Source organism: Onychostoma macrolepis, chromosome 18 (genome assembly GCF_012432095.1).
Source record: "Onychostoma macrolepis isolate SWU-2019 chromosome 18, ASM1243209v1, whole genome shotgun sequence".
Taxonomy (NCBI): Eukaryota; Metazoa; Chordata; class Actinopteri; order Cypriniformes; family Cyprinidae; genus Onychostoma; species Onychostoma macrolepis.
The window spans coordinates 17,057,576-17,076,840 of record NC_081172.1 but is presented as its reverse complement, the minus strand read 5'-3'; the positions used below and the strand labels follow the sequence as shown (position 1 = coordinate 17,076,840).

At 36.0% G+C, this 19,265-nt stretch overlaps 1 protein-coding gene across 7 annotated transcripts in view; it reads left to right on the top strand.

Moving 5' to 3' along the window:
- The window catches only part of tmem91 (transmembrane protein 91), a 58,525-nt gene that overhangs the window by 22,794 nt on the left and 16,466 nt on the right, over nt 1-19,265 (top strand). For 6 of the 7 annotated variants that reach the window (XM_058751085.1, XM_058751089.1, XM_058751083.1 and 3 more), the window contains 2 exons: nt 5,345-5,854; nt 6,017-6,163. The gene's annotated coding sequence lies outside the window, so the exon portion shown is untranslated. Of the gene's footprint in view, nt 1-4,173; nt 5,855-6,016; nt 6,164-19,265 lie in introns of those variants that run through there. The other variant, XM_058751086.1, reaches the window with a different exon arrangement.

The window sequence follows — 19,265 nt, the reverse complement described above, 5'->3', positions numbered from 1 at the left end:
CACCCTCTTCATCTGTCTGCCCTTGTCGTCCTGGTTTGTGTGTGAGGTAAATGGTGTTCGTGTTTGTTGTCAGCAAGGTTGCAGCGAGCAAGAGGAAAGGCTATTGATCCATGCTGACCATACACTCCACCAAACAGCTGTCGTCCTGACAGCACAAGACAAATGAAGCATCAGATTCACCGTGTTGACTGACCTATTCCCATCAACAACACCACTGGCACATGAAAGACTCCGGCGGTGCAGGCAGGGGAGGGGGAGAAAGCACACCTCATGAAACCAGGCCGCATAAGCCTAGAGGATTTTTATTGATTACTAATGTCCATCCCCTGCACTCAGCTTTATCCCGGTCGGGGTCCCCTGAGGTCCATCGTATTAATGTTAAAATCCAGGACAGAACACAATGTTTTTCTCCTGCTTCTTTCTCTATACTGAACAGAAATCTTAATTTCACAAAAACAGCATCTAGAAGTGGGTCAGAGGGGTAAAAACAACACGAAGAGCTTACTGCCATGGATTAAAAAATTCTGGCTGGATTTTCTATAGAATGAACATGAATAATGGCACAATACAGCACTGTTTGCTTAAAGTCTGCATCAAATCCAAAATGACCCTGTTTACTCACCTAAGGTTTTGATTTTGTACATTATTGGGAATTGACTGGATTGTGAAAAGTGAGTGTTCCATATGAGAATGATGCTAAATTTGAATTTGATGCCTAAATATCTATTGCCTATTGATTTGTTTTATTATATTCAACCAAGTATAATTCAATGAAGCCAAAGTGACGTCAGTGCAAATGAAAAGTCAATGAAGAGCGAGTTGTTGTATAGGACATTTGAGTATCACTTTTGGTTTTGATTTAATTTGATTTTAATCTGATTTATTATGGTATATTTCTGTTGTAGTCCATTTTGCTTAAAGGGGTCCTATTATGCTTTTTCACTTTTTGAATTTTAGTCAGTGCGTAGTGTGTATGTTTGTGCATAAAAAGATCTACAAAGTTACAAATCTTAAAGTCCACTCCAAAGGGAGATATTTTGTATTTAAAAAATCCCTTTTCAAGAACTACAACGAATGGCTCGTTCGGACTACAGGTTTTTTTCTGGGTGTTGTGATATCACAAAGCGGCCCATTTGAATATCATTAAAATAAATCCCGCCTACGGAAATTCGAATGGTTGAGGGGTGGGGAGGGATCGAGGTCGTGGTTAGAACCGGGTGTGTCTCACTCGTCCTTAAAAGTGAAGCTGCGGGATCTTTGATCACCCCTGGTGGCTGGCTGCAGTACAGGTCATAAACCCCGCCCTCTCCATGTAAACGAATGGGACTAAAAAAAATAAATTACAATACAATTTTTTTCCGAAATATGGTTTTGGTCATTTAAGGTAGCTGTTATCATGCTCAATTGTTCGTTTTTATATATGTTCAATTGTTCTTTTTTGTGATACGTTTGATTTTAGCTAGTAATTTGATGCTATAAAAACGGGGCGTGTCGTTATGGTTGATTGGATCTGCGGGAGTTTGGGCGGGAGTTTGATTCCGTGGCTCCACCTCACAACACTACTGCGCAGACTCGGGCTCCAAATGACGTCATTTACTCAAGATGGCAGCGGCCATACTGAGATGTATCACTTTTCTATAGTGGAAGGAAGCGGAGACACGTCGTCTATCTTTTTTTGCAGTCTATGGTTAGAACGCTTGGTTGAGTGCATCAGACAAGGCGACGACGAAGAAAAAGTGCTGTTGTAGCGTCAAGTTTTCACCATGTTGAAGAAATGCTGTTTTTTTTTTACCCCCGTACCCAAACGTCTTTTTCCTTCCTAAAGTGGACGACGTCAGGAAACAGTGGTTGCAATTTCTTTTAACTCTGTTCCTGAGCATTATAACCCAAATTTGGTACTGTGTGCTGTGCATTTTACTGAGGACAGCTTCCACAACATGAGGGAGTACAGTGCTGGTTTTGCCAAAAAGCTTTTGCTAAAAGACGGATCAGTTCCCACTTATAAATTGCTGACAGTACAATACTGGACAATGATGTAATCTGCAGAATTTACACTTCAATTATGAGACTATTGTATAAATAAATTCAACTGTATAACAGTTTCACTGCAATTCATGTTATAATGTTAGAATTAAAGAACAATAAACATAAAACATATTGCCGTTGCACTTATCTACTAGGGATGGAAAGATTCCCCGATTCGCTCGGTGCATCGGCCAAAAAAAAAAGTTAATGATGCGATGCATCGGTTTAAATAGTGTGCATCGGATACAAGTTGGCATTTGTATCGCGATGCACCATTTCTAACATAACACAATTGCATCGGTAAAACCGATTTATTTATATATAATTACTAGTGGATGCGCTACAATTTTATTGTTTAGAAAGTGACCAATAATCTGTGACCAATAATATTTTATATGTAGATTGATTTCTCCTCTCGAAACTGTGTCTCAAGCGCGTTCTCTCATCATCGCTGCGCGTGAATATGACGAATCACAACAACACTACGGAGACCCGAGGAAAAGCTAGAAAAAAATTATAATTAAGCTGTCATGTATATGTATTCATAAAGTCAAAAGGTAATCTAATAATGCGGTCTAAATTTAAATGTTAAAAAAAGAAATACATTTTAAGATATCTTGCCATACCAAAAGTGGACGTTTCTGTAGAATGACCCAAAAGGTACAGCTGTTATAAAACCAGAGAGAAAGGCTGCATGGCTATGATAGTATGTGAGAGAGTCAGTGGTAATATCATTGCATTCCTATTGGTCATTGAGGAGCTCAGCTTAGCCTGACAGTTTGCCTGCCCTGAACCAGGTTAGCTTTCCAGCATAAGTAGCCACAGTGACTGAGGTTGAACTTTGTTAAATTTGCTTTATAGAACCAAATCATTTGGCAGTGAGTCAGACTAACTGAAATAAGCCTGGCCTATTTGGTAAACTTGTTTTATGAAAAAGGCCTCGAGGTGTTAGAAGTCAGAATACACAAGTTAATTTTTGATTTGCTGTCTGTCTGCGATCATATTTTTCCATTGCATCGAATCGCATTGAATCATATTGTGTTGAATCGAATCGAATCGAATCGAAATCGAAATCGAATCGCACTGCATCGTAATAGGGGTGAATCGTATCGCATCGCTAGCTGCTTCATATGGTATCTTCAGTGTATCGTATCGTTGGCTATGCATCGAGATGCGTATCGCATCGGCCTCAGTTATGGAGATGCACATCCCTAATCTGTACATAAATGCAGTTATTTTTAAGCGGTTTTTGATATCGTATCTAAAACGTAATTTAGCCAAAACAACAACAAAACAATAACGTTACGACTCTAATATGTCTTGTAATATCTGTGCATGCAGAGGTTCTGGGTGATCCTCTTGTTCAATATTCTCTGGGTCTGAATCCGGCACAAATTGATATGGCAATATTGACGCCATCCTAAACTATACCGGAACAGATGGAACTTGCTGCTTTGGCAAGGGGCGGGGCAGTACTGAAACACCATCTAAGCTGTTTGCCAATCACAACGCACTGGGACAACTAACCAATCACAACACATTTCATTTTTCGGAAGGTGGGTCTTCATCAAACCCAGAACTAATTGAGCCGTTTGTGCCAAGCTGGGGAGAAAGTTGTTGTAATAATATGTTTTTCGAACCACCAAGCATGAGAGCATGTTCTAGTACACCCCCAAAACAAAATCAAGACTCTGCAAATGTTGTCAAATGGACAGAGCAGTGTTCCAGACAAATTCAGACTGGCCTTTTTGAACTAGTCATTAAAAAAAATGGATCATGATTTAATCAAGATCATGATTAAACAGAAAATTTCTATCAAATGTCACTTATGTTCAAAGGTTTGGGGTTGTTAGATTTTTTAATGTTTTTGAAATCTCTTATGCTCACAAAAGTAGTATTTATTTGATCAGAAATTCAGTAAAACAGCAATATTGTGAAATATTATTATAGTTTAAAATAGCTAATTTCTATTCATATATATATATATATATATATATGTATGTATTTTAAATCTGTATTTCCTCATTTATTTATTTTTTTTCCTGTGATGGCAAAGCTGAATTTTCAGCATCATTAATCCAGTCGTCAGTGTCACATGATTCTTCAGAAATCATTAAAATATGCTGATTTACTGCTCAAGATGCATTTCTTGTTAATATCAATGTTGAAAACAGTTGTGCTGCTTAATATTTTTGTGGAAACTGATACTTTTTTCAGGAATCTTTGATGATCATAAGGTTAAAAAGAATAGCATTTATTTATTCTTTACTGTCACTTTGTAACATTATAAACAGAGCTGGATATTAACTGATTCCATGTAATCTGGATTATGTAATCAGATTTTAAAAAATCAGTACTTGCAATTAGATAATAGCACATTTTAATAGATAATAGTTACATTTTTATTGATTACATGATTACATAATATTCACACAATAGCAATAAATGATTAGTTATTAGGACAATTGATTGATTCTCCTTAATTCTTCTTTTTCATTTTATATAAGCCTATAGCTTATATATATATATTCAGAAAGTCTTCCGGTTTTGTGGACATTCACACAAAGACCAGTCACTAGTAATTTGGCTATAATTACAAAGAAGAGTGAAAGATCACACAGCATTTGTGCTTTTACAAAAATCATTTCAATTTTATTAAAACTATTTTCTCAAAATTTCAACATTGCATCAACTATGAACACTTCATATTGTTAATAACAACAAATTGAGTATTTTTTCTCTTCGTATTTTTATATCAGTATGGTACAAGATTGTCCTATTTAAATAAATCAATGCGACAAACAAGCTCAAAAGTAATCAAAAAGTAGTCTGATTGTATTACCTAAAATGGATTACATTTCTATCAAAAATTTTGTCATGTAATTTGGAATCAGTAATGGACAACGATTTGCAAGTAATCTACCCGGCACTGATTATAAATGTCTTTACTATGATTTTAATGAACATTGCTGAATAAAAGTATCATTAAAAAAAAAAAAATCTTAATGTCCCCAAACGTGTAATGGTGAATTATTCACACTAGGAACAGAACTGGGCATTAAGAAACTAAATATGGTCAGATTTGCTTTGATGTTGAAATAAGCGTTTTTTTTTGGCTGACATGACCAACCTCTCTTCTCCCCTCCAACCACTTTTCACAAACTTCATAATTCCTGATGGATTAAATCAAGGATATATGTTTCATCTCATTGAATACCATGTATCACTCATAACTATACCACATTGTGGAAGTATATGGTTTCATGTTGACTTTAAACTGTGTCTTTCTTTTTTTATTAGTTATATTTTCTTTCTATAGGAGCGACACACGTGGACAAGATCTCTCAATGACATGACCAGGAACAATGCTTGACAAGACAACCTCATGCCAATATGGCAACTGCTAAAGCAGCCTCTGGAAAAAAAGAGCAAGAAAGGTAGTGCAAGAGAGAGAGAAGACACTTGTGTCATACTGATGTGTTTCCAGTAGCACTGGATATACACTGTACACACAAACACGCAACCAAACACCACCAGGCTCTAGGACCCTGCGGTACACTGATGCTCTACCGAGAAGAGAGGGGGAAGAGTGGGGGGTGGAGTGGAGCGCAAAAAAGACAGTGGAGGAGGGAAAGAGAGATGTGGAGAGAGAAGAGGAGAGGAAGATGCAAGGATCCGCTTCGCTGCTGTAGTTTGAAAGTCTCGCCAAGGGGACTTAGAAGAGCATTGGTGGTATAAATACCCAGCATAAACAGGATTAAAAGAGCAACTACTGACTCCATCAGAGAAGTGTGAAGTGAGAGAGACAAGCAGAGAGAGAGAATAAAGTGTAAGTATCAGAAGCGCTGTGTACTGCAGTGTCTCTACACGCTCGCTTTACTACAACACTCAACTTGGGAGACAAGAACCGTCACTTCTCTGAACTCTTTTACTCGAACATCATCCCATCTCTCTCTCTTTCTCTCTCTCTCCCTCTCTCTCTCTCCATCAGACACACTCGTACACACAAATGGAGAATATGTCTTGGTGCTGAAGTATTGCTGAAGTTCAAACTGGGCCACTGGATTCATCTATTTTGCTCCAGTCCCACTGGACACGCACCCACACGGACACACGGAGTTCAGGATCAATGGAAGAGGTAGGTTTTGCTTTTATAGATTTTAATGTATTTATCTTTAAATAATAATAATATATTTTAAATATAAATGTTTATTTTCAAAATGTAAAAATAAAAATAAATATTTTCATATTTAAATAATATTTAAAATCAACATTTTTACCTACGTAGTATTACATGTATTAATAACATAACATAAATAATATTTAAAACATTGTAATATATATATATATATATATATATATATATATATGCATAATAATAATAATAATAATAATAATATATATATATATATATATATATATATATATAATCAAATTATTTTCAACTTGAAAATATGTCAAATTTTTAATGAACATACATAGATATTTACTTGCTGAAACTGTACCAGTATTGTCCTGTGTATTCATACCATACAGTTTCTTTATGGGTCGTCTGTGTGTAAATGCTATCTTTATCTGCATTCCTCTTTGGATGTATAATAATAATTTCATGTCATGTAATATTATATATAATAATAATTTAATGTGGGACATTTTTCAATTTTGCTGTGGTGTTATTCGGACCTCTGACCTGTTCTCTTGCTGCTCAAAACGCACAACAAGATTTCAAACAATAATTTTGATTTCCGTACACAGCTGGTGCTTGTGTCAAACAAATTCAATCACAAAGTGTGACGCCAAAATCTTCTGTGCCTCTTGCATGGTATGCAATGATATTTCCGGCAATCATAACACACACAAGCTTTGCCATTATTATTGTGTCACCGACTTCATTGAACCAAGGACGTTGTTGCTCAGCAGTACATGGGCTGGTTTGGGCAAGGACACACTTTCTGCTATTGTTTAGAAGAACTGCTGCAGTTCCCATTAGAGAGAGACATTTCTATTGTTAGTCACTGTATCTGCAATCCACTGTTGCCTCTGTAGTGATTCATGTAGTAGATGCTCCCAAGAGATTGCAGGAATAAATTCATTCCCATGTTTAGACATGCATCGAGACCGTTAATTTCACTTTTATTAAAAAGCAGGAAAAAGCGACACCCTCTATTCGGTTTGCTCCTCACCCCATAAACAAACTATTAAATTCGGTCTACAAACCATACTTCCAGATTACAATAAAAAGGAGATTATTTCATGACATATGGTCTTGTTCGTTATTATCCTTAAAGTCTCTGTGCACGCCCTCCAAAGCACGAATCTCACTACTAATCTGAACTGTCCTGTACAGACACACACACACACACACACACTACAGCTCCTGTTGTTTATCAGCACTGTGCTGTCACATGCAGTGTGTTGCCATATTCCCCTGCCTGCCGCATGCTGGTGAGATAACCTTTTACTTAGCTTGAGTAATAAACAATTAGCCGGTGATTATGTGCGACATGTGAGAGGAATTCTCATTTGATTAAATGTGTTCTCAGCGACGCAGATCGTCTCACAGACAGCTTGTCTTACTTGTATCTGTTGTATTGGTATTATGAAGTGCAAAGAGGCTGTTTTTAGATTATTTGAAGTGTTAAATATTGCATGTATTGCGAGTCAGTGGGATGGGTGCTCTCTTTGTGTGTGTGTGTGTGCGCTGTGGTCTCTGACTCAGATGATGGAGGAGAAGGCCAGTAAGAGGTCAGGCCACTGAGAGCTCTTTCATTCTTTGCTCTAGGTCTGTTTCACACCGCTCGCATAAGCAGCATGCAAGAGAAGCTGCCGCAGGATCGTGTTGTGCTTTCACATTGTGACCCAACTGCGTCTTTATAATGTAAATCAAGTGATTTCTAGGTTACAATTTTGGTGAAAAATAAATGTACTAATATGTATTTGAAATACATTTATTTCATGCTAACTACAAATACTTGATTTACATATTTATACATAATAAAAATACACGGCAATTGCACTTTTCGTATTCTAAAATAGTATACTTGAATACTGATTTTGTACTTAATGCACCTCAATTGTGTGGAAGCAGTGCTGAAGTCCAGCTAAAGATATACTGAAGTATATTTGATTGTGCTAAAGTGGAACAATTACAAGTGTACAATCAACAGTGACATTAAAAAAATTTACATTATACACAAGTAGTACTCCAAATAATGTTGAATTACAATTTTTATATCAGGAAGTCTTGAGTGATATTTGATCTATACTTAGTATGAAATAAATGTATTTTAAATACATTACTTTTTTACTAGGGGTGACATTGACCCTAAACATTTCCTGCTTGTCGTCAAACAATTTCAAAACAGTTACAGGAGGCGCTTCAATCGTTAAACACGGCTGTCATAACATGTTTTTATCAAAATGTGGACCTTTTTGGATTTTCAGAAGTTATGGAAAGTAAAAGTGTAAAACTGGAAATGCGTTAGGACCACTGATCTACAGTCAAACAAAAATTTATTCTGACACCTTATCACAGTTTATTCGCTATAGTTTAGAAAAAGGTAAAACAATATTACAAGGACTCAGTTAAACTGTGTCAGAACAAATTCATCTTGATAATGTTAGATAACTTTGATAGAAAGGTATGTAATGAATAGCTGTCAGCTGTTAAATTTAAGTACACAATTAGATAATACCAATTTAGAACTTAATTTGTTCAGTCTGTGGTGTACACTTAAGCAAAACCATGGTCAGGTCAAAGTGTCTGAATAATTTTGGTCCCAAATTTTTATCATTTTTACTGGTAGTCCACTGTATGAAGAATTTTTGGGTATGTCATAGTTTACCTTTGCTATCCTCACTTACATAAAATATAGAAAAGATAGAAAAAAATATCAAAAATTATATCTGGTGTCTGAATAATTTTTGGTTTGACTGTATGATAGAGAATACTGTATATACAGATTAGTGGTTAGGACCGTTGCGTTAGATTTGTATTTTTTACATCCCTCAAAATGGTATATATTCAGTCCCTGTGTGCGTAACTTATAAAAATGTTTTAATAAAAGCCAACATCGCAAAACATTTTGTTGATTGATAGGTTTATGGTGCATGTTCAAACAAAAATACAATGTATTTATCTAGTATACTGCGTGTGACAAAATAAGCTTAGAATTGAACTCTACTTACTGCTACGCTTCTACTACCAGGGTTACGCGGGCAGTGTGAATGCTGTAACCTGTTCATATCTGACTGAAATAAATGTGTCAATTACATGAAACCTAAGGTAGATCTGAAATATGTTCCCCTACCACATCCAACTCAAGCATCAGCAATATAAGCCTGGAGGTTTGTTTGGTTCCTTGATGCACCATCATAAGCCTTTCAATTTATAAAATGCCCTCTAGCAGTAGAAAGCTGCTTGTGTAGTACAGTACGTACGCCTCAACGTGTACTCCACATGCACATACAGCTGGAAGTGTCATAAGAGCACAATACACCAGCAGTTCTGATTGATCGGATCCGATTTTGATCCCTATGCACAGCACATCTATCGTGTTTTGTAGCCGTCTCAGTTAACAAGCACTGGCATGAGATGAAAAGACCCGTCTCACACCAAGTGAAAATGAAATGGAGTCAGTTGGTGACTAAACAGACAGTGTTTTCTGTATAAAGGTAACTCTGAACTGGAAAATAAATATTATATTATTAAATATTAGTATTGCAATTTTATTGTTGTACTTAAAAAATACAATTATTATTATTAATCATTGTTATATTTTTCTTAAACTATTTTTTTCATTTTACAGTAAAATATATATTTCACTGTAAAATAGAAATGTAGTATTTAATAATAATAATAATAATAAATAGAAATATTAAACAACATAAGAAATATTACTATATTTAGTATTTTTTATTTAGTTATTGTAATTTTTTTAATTGCCAAATTGTGCAATTTTATAAACAAGCACAGCAAACGTGGAGCTTTTTTATCTTTTATTTATTTATTTATTTTTTGAAAATTCTGTCATTTATTACTCGTCTCCTCCTGGTGCCATTTTGGAGAGTATCCACTGAACGTAAATAACTGTGTCAGCTGTGCCACGCGGATCTGAATGATAACAACGTATCCGCGTGGCGCAGCTGACACAGAACAGCATATGTTGTTTAAGTATGTGATACCAGGGTGATGCGGAGGAGACAAATTGTTGAATAAAAGTGTTTTTTTTTTTATTTGCGCACAAAAAATATTCTCGTAGCTTCGTAAAATTGCGGTTGAACCCCTGATGTCACATGGATTATTTTAACGATGTCCTTACTACGTTTCTGGACCTTGATCGTGCTAATTACATTGCTGTCTATGGAGGGTCAGAGAGCTCTCGGAATTCATCAAAAATATCTTAATTTGTGTTCCGAAGATGAACGAAGGTCTTACGGGTTTGGAACAACATGAAAGTGAGTAATTAATGGCAGAATTTTCATTTTTGGGTAAACTGTTCCTTTAATTATCAGAAATGTTGCAATTAGGTTTTTTCCCCTAAATCATGCAGCCTTAAGGCCCGTTCACACCAAGCACAATAACTATAAAGATAACGATAAAGATATAGTTCTAAAAATCGTTCTCAATGTTAAAGAATAGCAGAGTTCACACCACAGCTACAACGATAAAGGCACAGAGAAACAATATCATTGGAATCACTTTCAGAACAATTTTTTCCAGCTGATGAACGATAAAAACATTGACACCCAATCAGAATCAATCCTGCTGACACAAGCTTCAGAATTTAAAGCGGCAGACGAGCGTGCACTTAGAATAAACAGACGATATAGTGGACGCTAATATCGTTATCTTTATAGTTATCGTTCTTGGTGTGAACGGGGCTTTAGTAGAAAAGTAGACATAAATATAGACATTATAAATGTACTTATTTTTTCAACTGCTCCACCAAACGTCATTTTTATTCATGTTTGTTCAGTCAACCTTTGAATTGCATGCCAGGTTTGCGAGATATCATAGGCAGCGAAGGATATCTATGTTGCCTTCAACCAACCTTATGAAGGCATCTCAGTCAACAGGATGCTATGCAAACATTGCATTCGGACATGCCTTGATGCTTTCAACCTCCGGATACTGCCTGCGAAAGCAGCATTTCTCATCGTTTGGACACCACAGCAACCAGAGCAACGTGCACAAAGATTTCAGACCGGAAATCAAACCCAAACAGAAGACATTCAGTGCAATTAGATGAAAGATGTCCATTTTTATCTTCACTTAGCTCTGATTTTCTCTCATTCTTTATTGTCACCAGTATAGATCTGTCAAGCCCTGGTGCCCTTTTCTGCACCCAAGTGGATCAGCAAGAATAATGAGATGTCCCATTATAAACAGATTACAGATAATGAGAAAGAGTCACACACATAGATGCAGAGAGTTCATGGCTCATAGACAAACATATAAAGTCTGAAACACACATCAGTCTGTGGAAGGGAAATGCCCCTGCAGTGTCTGTATGTTCACTGTCTGTCTCCCTCTCTCAGGCACAGCTGGTGTGGGGCACAGTGAGGCCTGAGGGATGAGAGAAATCACCCAGCTAAGATATGTGCAAATGGCTCCTCTGAAACACTGACTGCTCTCGCCAACTCAGGGGAGAGAATGAGAGATAGAGAGCGTCAGGGGAAGAGGAAGAGGAAATGACAGGGAAAAGAATGGAGGACAAGGCAGAGAGAAAGGACTGCAAAAAGTGCCATGGTAATACCATGGTTTTTGGACATTAACACGTAAAAAAAAATATATATATATATATATATATATATATATATATATATATATATATATATATATATATATATATATATATATATATATATATTTTGGCCTAAATGTAATATTTATTTTAAAATTAAAAATATCGGTTTCATTTTTGACTGACAAATATGCATCACATTAAGTTTATTAATTTATGTAATCCAAGTGAATGGATATTTTATATGCAATTCAAATATATTAATCTTGAATATTTATTTGAGTGTGCCGTGGAATGTCCATAAATGTATAAAATATATGTATAATACAGTTATTGAATAATTTATTTTATCCTCTATTCTTTCTTTTCCTATCTATTTTGGGGCAAGTTGTTGCATATTTTTAAATGTTTTAAATTAACTAAAATATTGTTGACTAAATGCAGGTCCCATTGTGACAACTTACCCCATGACATGTGTCTTTTGTTTTTTTTTCCTGGGCAAAAACTCAGAAAAAGTTTTTCTTACATTAAAATTCTGTGATAGTATCACCTCATACATTTACATGTATTCATTCACTTTTATCCAAAGTGACTTAGTGTCGTTCACACAAAACAAATTGTTGCATTTATAAACACGAGATGAAATACAGCACGACCTCAACTGACCTCGACATCCGTCTAGCACGTTTACATAGAAAAGCAGGTGGAATGCAAAACGCCTCTTGCATCTTACATCTGCAGTATGTATTCCATGGTATAGACATAGTACTGTTTTGTAACCCTGGTTACAGCGAGAACAGTGAGATTGAGAGAGAGAAAGAAGGTAGGAACAATTGGACTTGAAAGATGACTGATAAATGAGCTCATTTCCAAACACACGCACAGAATGCTGGGTTGTAAAAGCACCCCTCCCTCAGCGATGCTGAATTCCTTTTTCCATTATAATGTCATTTAGGGAGGAATTATGTATCTTTCCATCCTGAGTATAATGTGACACTGTTGGGCTCAATGAATTATTGTGCTGGAATTATCAAGGCTCACTTATATAAGCAGAGACGTACAGCACAGAAATGACGAATGAGACTTTGGCTCATTAATCTTTGGAACTACATGAAATATGTTTTCTTATAGATCCAATCCTATAGACTTAGAGTTACGTTCTGCTTTAATTAGCAAAACGCAGCTGTTCATTATCATGCTTTGTTTCAGTCATGGAGGGTATGGTGAAGGCTGAGTGGGTCTGTGTGCTTGATATTGCCTTTCCACTCAGAACGCTATCTCTCTTGTGCTATCAGTGCAATATCTGTCGTCCATCAGCCGGTTCATTGGCACTTACAGTAGCTGCTTCCTCCTGCTGCCGTTTACTGAGTCTGGCCTGTATCCTCTTCTGTTTCCCATTCTGAAAGATTAAGACACAGAAATGAATAAAATATTAACAAATATGTTTTCCCACTAACAGTGAGTTTCCTATCTGAACTTAATCAGGAAAATGCAATTAATGACAAATTATAGTATTGATATTTTAAACGTACAGAAAGAGACAGCAAGAGCGCATTAAAAACAGTGAAGTAAAGACAACATTACAAAGATTTCTCTCTTATAAAAAAATTAATTTAAAAAACGTAATATTTTTAAAACAAAAATATTAAGCAACACAATTGTTTTCAACATTGATAATAATATGAAGCATATTAGAATGTTTTCTGAATGATCACTGATGACTGGAGAAATTGTAGAATAAATTACATTTTAGAACGTATGAAAACAGAAAACTAAAAAAATACTCTTAAAAATAAATGTGCTTCACGATGCCATAGAACAGGGGTTTTCAACCTTTGGCAAGCTGGCCCCCCCCAAAGCTGGTTCATTGCAGTTGGGGCCCCAGTGCCCCCCCACCACCACCACCCACACCACCTACACCACCTTGCATAGATAGATAGATAGATAGATAGCCCTAGGCTATTATTTTTAGGCCCACATTATTATTATTATTATTATTATTATTATTATTATTATAATCATCAGTTGTTATAATTGGCAGTAGCACCAGACTTCTAATGTAAGCTTGCAGACATTATTATTATTATTATTATTATTATGAGTAGTAGTAAGCCTATCATCATTACTAGGCTATTGCTATATAATTATATGAGGTTACATGCTTTATTATTGTTGTTGTTGTTGTTGTTGTTATTATTATTATTATTATCATCAGTATAGGCCTATTATCATTACTAGGCTATTGCTATAATTGGGAATTGGCACCAGACTTCTGATATTAATTTATGCTTTATTATTGTTATTATTACTAGGCCTAATAGTAGGCATCATCTGCATTTTTTACAGAAGCTTGCAGGTAGGTGATGTTAATGTGAGACCTGAGCCTGCTTTGCCTTGCAAAGATCCTCAATTCTTGGCTCAATGTTTGATAAACATAGCCTCAAATCATCCTCGATTTTGTGCATGATTGCGGTATTTCGTTTTGAGTGCAGTCAATTTTGAGAATCCTGCCTCACAAATATGTGGACGCGAAAGGAAGGAGAATCTTCAAAGCGACGTCACAGAGTTCAGGATATTCCTGCATCAATGCTGCCCAGAATGACGAAAGAGGGCAGGAGCTAAAGAGTTCCTTCAGTCTACTGTCACTCTTCAGCTCAATAAGCTGTTCCTGCATATCAATTGATAGCTCGTTTGCTGTGCACACAAACGGATCTCGAACCCACGCAAAAGAGCGATAATCCTCTTTAAAGTACGTCGCCAATTGTTTTCTCATTGCTGACAGGTGCTCAGACGCTGATTGAAACAGGGAGGAGAAATCCTGTGACGTGCCTGCATCAGTGATAAGTCTGCCAGGCTGGGGAACATGTCGCAGTTCCCTCGACTGATGCGGCCATGCCAGAGGTCTAGTTTTTGTGTGAAGGCGTGCACTTTGTCTGCAAGGAGCAAAATATGAGTTTCACGGCCTTGCAAAGACAGGTTGAGGCCGTTCAAGCGGTCAAATATATCGACCAAATAGGACAGAGACGCAAGCCACATACTAGTGTCATCCAGATGCTTCGCCAGATCTGATTTGATTTCTGTCAAAAACCACTTCACCTCCTCTCGCAGCTCATACAACGTCATAAAAATTAATTCGGATGGTTCGATTTTCTGCATTTTTCGCATCCGTAGAAAATATTTTGAGGGGTGTTTTTGACAATTGAGAGCCACCAAATGACGAATATGAAAAAACGAATACGACAGTTTCGGACTCAGGGTGCAAGGACCTTAAACTTTTGAGGCTTGCGCAGCTTCTCGAGGAGAAATCAAACAAATGAGCGCCGTTTTCTAAAGTCTATGAGCGCAGCACACACAAATTTGAGAACCACTGAAGAAATGTCTAAATGGTTCCATAAAGAACTTTTAACATCTGAATAACCTTTCTGTTTCACAAAAGGTTCTTTGTGGTGAAAGTAGGTTCTTCAGGTTATAAAAGAGTAAGAAAGAGATGGTTCTTTAAAGAACCTTTGACTAAATGGTTTGTTGTGGAACCAAAAATGGTTCTTCTATGGAATCACTGTGAAGAACCTTTTAAGCACCTTTATTTTTAAGAATGTAGAAAACAGATCAAATGTATTAAAATTAATGATTCACAATGTTACTGTTTTTACTGTAGTTGTGATCAAATATATATATATTTTTTAAATCACATTTTTCAGATATTGATTCATGCATACAAAAGCTATCAAATGGTATATGATTAATAATAGAAAAATTAATTGCAAACGGCAATATTGCCTCAACCAATGGCATGAGTTAGTGGTAAAACTTTGTTTGACCAATGGCAGATGGGGGCTAGAAACATTCATTCATTCATTTGTTTGTTTGTTTATTTACTTAATGTATGCTATTTATTGGTGATGCTAGAAAGGAAGAAATTACTTAAAAACGGTACAATAAAACCTATTTTCTTTTAAAGAACCCAGTGTTAATAATGCCAAATGCACATCCACAGTGTACACACGTTATTATCTTACATGCTCCCTGTGATCGTTTTTTAATTTTTAATTTTTGGGCTTTGAAAGCACATTTATAAAGGGACCCTGAGTTTGTCGGTTAAGCTGAAATAATGCTGAACAGGCTAAAGGAATCAAGTAGAAGACAGAGGTCAGTAATAAACAGCGCAAAACGAAGATAAGTAGCCAGAGTTGTAGAAAAGCAAGAAACAGAGCAAAGGCGTTCTCTTTAAAAGTGCTGGTGCTGATTTGCTGTGCTGTCCTTGTAGAGCTCTGTCCAACTGACCGGGTGTTTTATGTGTGAGGCAGAAATCAGAGAGGGAGGCAGGCTTATAATGCAGCTGACAGCAGTCCTTTTATGGTGACTGGATGGGGTTGGGGGGTTAGCAATAAAGCTGAGTGCATCTCCTCTGGAAGCAAGCCATCGTGGCTTAAAGGGATAGTTCACCCTGAAATTTAAATATTGCCATCATTTACTCACCCTCACCTGACATTTTTCTTCTTCTGTGGAACACAAAAGGAGATATTTTGAATAATGTGCTGGTTCCTATTTTCCATATAATGACAACAAATAGGGACTGGAACTTTCAAGCTTAAAAAAGCACCATAAAAGCTTAATAAAAGTGGTCCATTTGATTCTTGTGCTATTTTTCCTGAAATATACACCTTCATATTATTCACTCTGTAAACTGGATCAACTGATTTACTGAACAGATCTGATTTAAAAGAATGATTTGAAAATAAACAGCCAAATATTTTAAATAATTCAGTAATTTAACTGAAATTATTTTGCATTCCATCAAGATTTTTTTTTTTTTTTTTGAAAGAAGTTTCTTATGTTTAACAGGGCTGCATTTGAGCAAAAACACAGTATAAACAGTAATATTGTGAAATATTATTACAATTTAAAATAACCTGTTTTCTATTTGAATATATTTTAAAATGTAATTTATTCTGATGGCAAAGCTGAATTTTCAGCATTATTTCAGTGATCATTCAGAAATCATTCTAATATGCTGATTTGGTGCTTAAGAAACATTTTATTTTTTATTGTTATGTGAGTAAATGATGACAATTCTCATTTTTGTGTGAACTATCCCTTTAAGAGCCATAAACAATGTGAATGTCTGTGGGTGTACACTGTAAAAAATTTCAAGCAGTTTCAACTAATTATTATTTAGCAACTAGTTCCACAGAAATTTTATGTTCAGTCAATTTCTGACTTCAAAGTGTTATCTGAATTGTTATTTTTTAGTTGGCTCAACCTTTAGTGGACTAGTTTTATAGTCCATTCAACTAAAATGTTTTAATTGGTCAAACATTTAGAAGACTAAAGCAAGTTAAGTTTACTCCATGTGTTTTATATGTTACCTCAACTAAGATTTATTATTTGGGCATCATAAGAAATTGCTGGGGAACTACATAAACATATTTTTATAGTTTAAATAAATTATTAAACATTATTAACTGGTGTTTATCAATCACTAAAAACACACACTTTAAAACACATAATAGCCTTTTTTTTTTTTTAAATAACAATCTACAACCATTTATAAAATTTTTCATACAAACTAAACACAGGAATGAAGAAAAAAGTCACTTACATCTTGGATGGCCTAAGGGTCAGTAAATTAACAACACATTTTCATTTGTGGGTGAACTATCCCTTTAAAGCTCCAATTGACAAACATTACATCTGTAAAACAACTGCAAAATTCAGTTTAAACTTTGTTTAAACTAAGAAAAACTAAGAAAAAACTAAACAAGCTAATGTTAGCAAACAAACATTTACAAATATTATTACTGTTCACAATTACAATTAAATCTTTAAAATGAGGCAGAAGTAAAAAAAAAAAGTTACAGTATATAAAATCAAATCAAGTCACCTTTATTTACATAGCTCTTTATACAATACTGATTGTGTCAAAGCAGCTTTACAGAGTCAAACAGGAAAATAGTTTGTCAATAATGCAAGAGGACATTAACAAGTCATTTTTCCAGTTAAAGTCAGTTCAATGGTGCTTCAGTGTTGACATCATCCAGTTCAGCTCTCTTCCAATAGTGTCTGTGCAATCAGCCAAGCGTCCCCAAATAAGCAAGCCAAAGGCAACAGCTGCAAGGACCCAAAACTCCATCGGTGACAGAAAGTAGATAGAAAACCTTGGGAGAAACCAGGCTCAGTCGGGGGGGGGCAGTTCTCCTCTGGCCAGACGAAACCAGCATGGCGTGGTTTAATTCTAGGCTGCAACACAGGTCAGATTGAGCAGAGGACTTGTCTGGTTCTCGTGGTCTTGTCCCGATGGCCAACGAGGTCTTCGCAGGGGATCTGTCTCTGGAGCTTATCTAGTTGTCCTGGTCTCCGCTGACATTCAAGGCTGTCGAGGTCATCTTTAGGTGCTGATCCACCATCTGATCTGGATACTTACTGGGTGGCTACATTCACCTCGGAATAAGAATGAAACAGACTAGTATTAGCGTATGCCACTGAGAACAGTAAAGCACATTATAATTGTAGTAAAAACATTTACACATATTACCTGTAATGAAAAAAATAAACTCCTAGTCTTGAAAGTACACACAGTCTGTAGTTGTAGCGGAGCGGTCTGGTCACGAGCCAGTGTTTGGTGCCTTGGAAGAACTGACTGGGTTGCATCTGAAATCTTGCAATGATGACAAAGCACCAATGAAACCTTTGGCCACACCCTGATGGAGAAAGAAAAGTACATTTTAATTTAAAAAAATTAAATGGTGCCTTTTAAATAATTGACAATGTATCAATATCAGTTAATTAAATTTGTGATGAAACAGAATTTTTTTTTTTTCATTGCACAACAGGGAGCATTGATGCTGACTGGATTTGTAATAGAACATTTCATATTATAGGGCTAAGTTACCTCAAATAGCATAAAAATAATATCAAAATATAATGGTCCTGTTGTTGATAAATACCAGTGGTGAGGTTTTACAAATTGATTGATCAGGGGCCTGTTTCATAAAACTTGTCAGTTGATTTGGTTCAAAATAAGTCAGACTAACTGAAATAAGCCTAGTTTATTTGGTAAACTTGTTTTATGGAACAGGCCCTAGTTGTGTTTACTGATCACGGTCTTTCCCTGAGCAGGGACTTGTGACGCTGAGACGCATTGAACGGCCTGTGAAACGATTCAGTTGTTCATTCTCGTTCGGAACGACGAACTTCTCTTCCGAAGCGCCTTCACGAGACCAGAAACTCCATGTCCGTTTGAAAAGAGCGATATACATTTCACCGTGGCTTGCTGTTAATCACCTTTAATGTCGTCTTTTTACTTCACGGGACAATTGCAAAAGTTTACACAAGCAAAAACCCATTCAACACGCCCATGTTAACTTCAAATAAGCGCATTACTGTGTTTCATAGATTGCGGTTAACGTTCGTCGTATTAAACATAATGGTTTATAAATGAGAGAAAGACCGCGCGATCTCTTCACATCTTTTCACGTCACGGAAACACAAAAAATA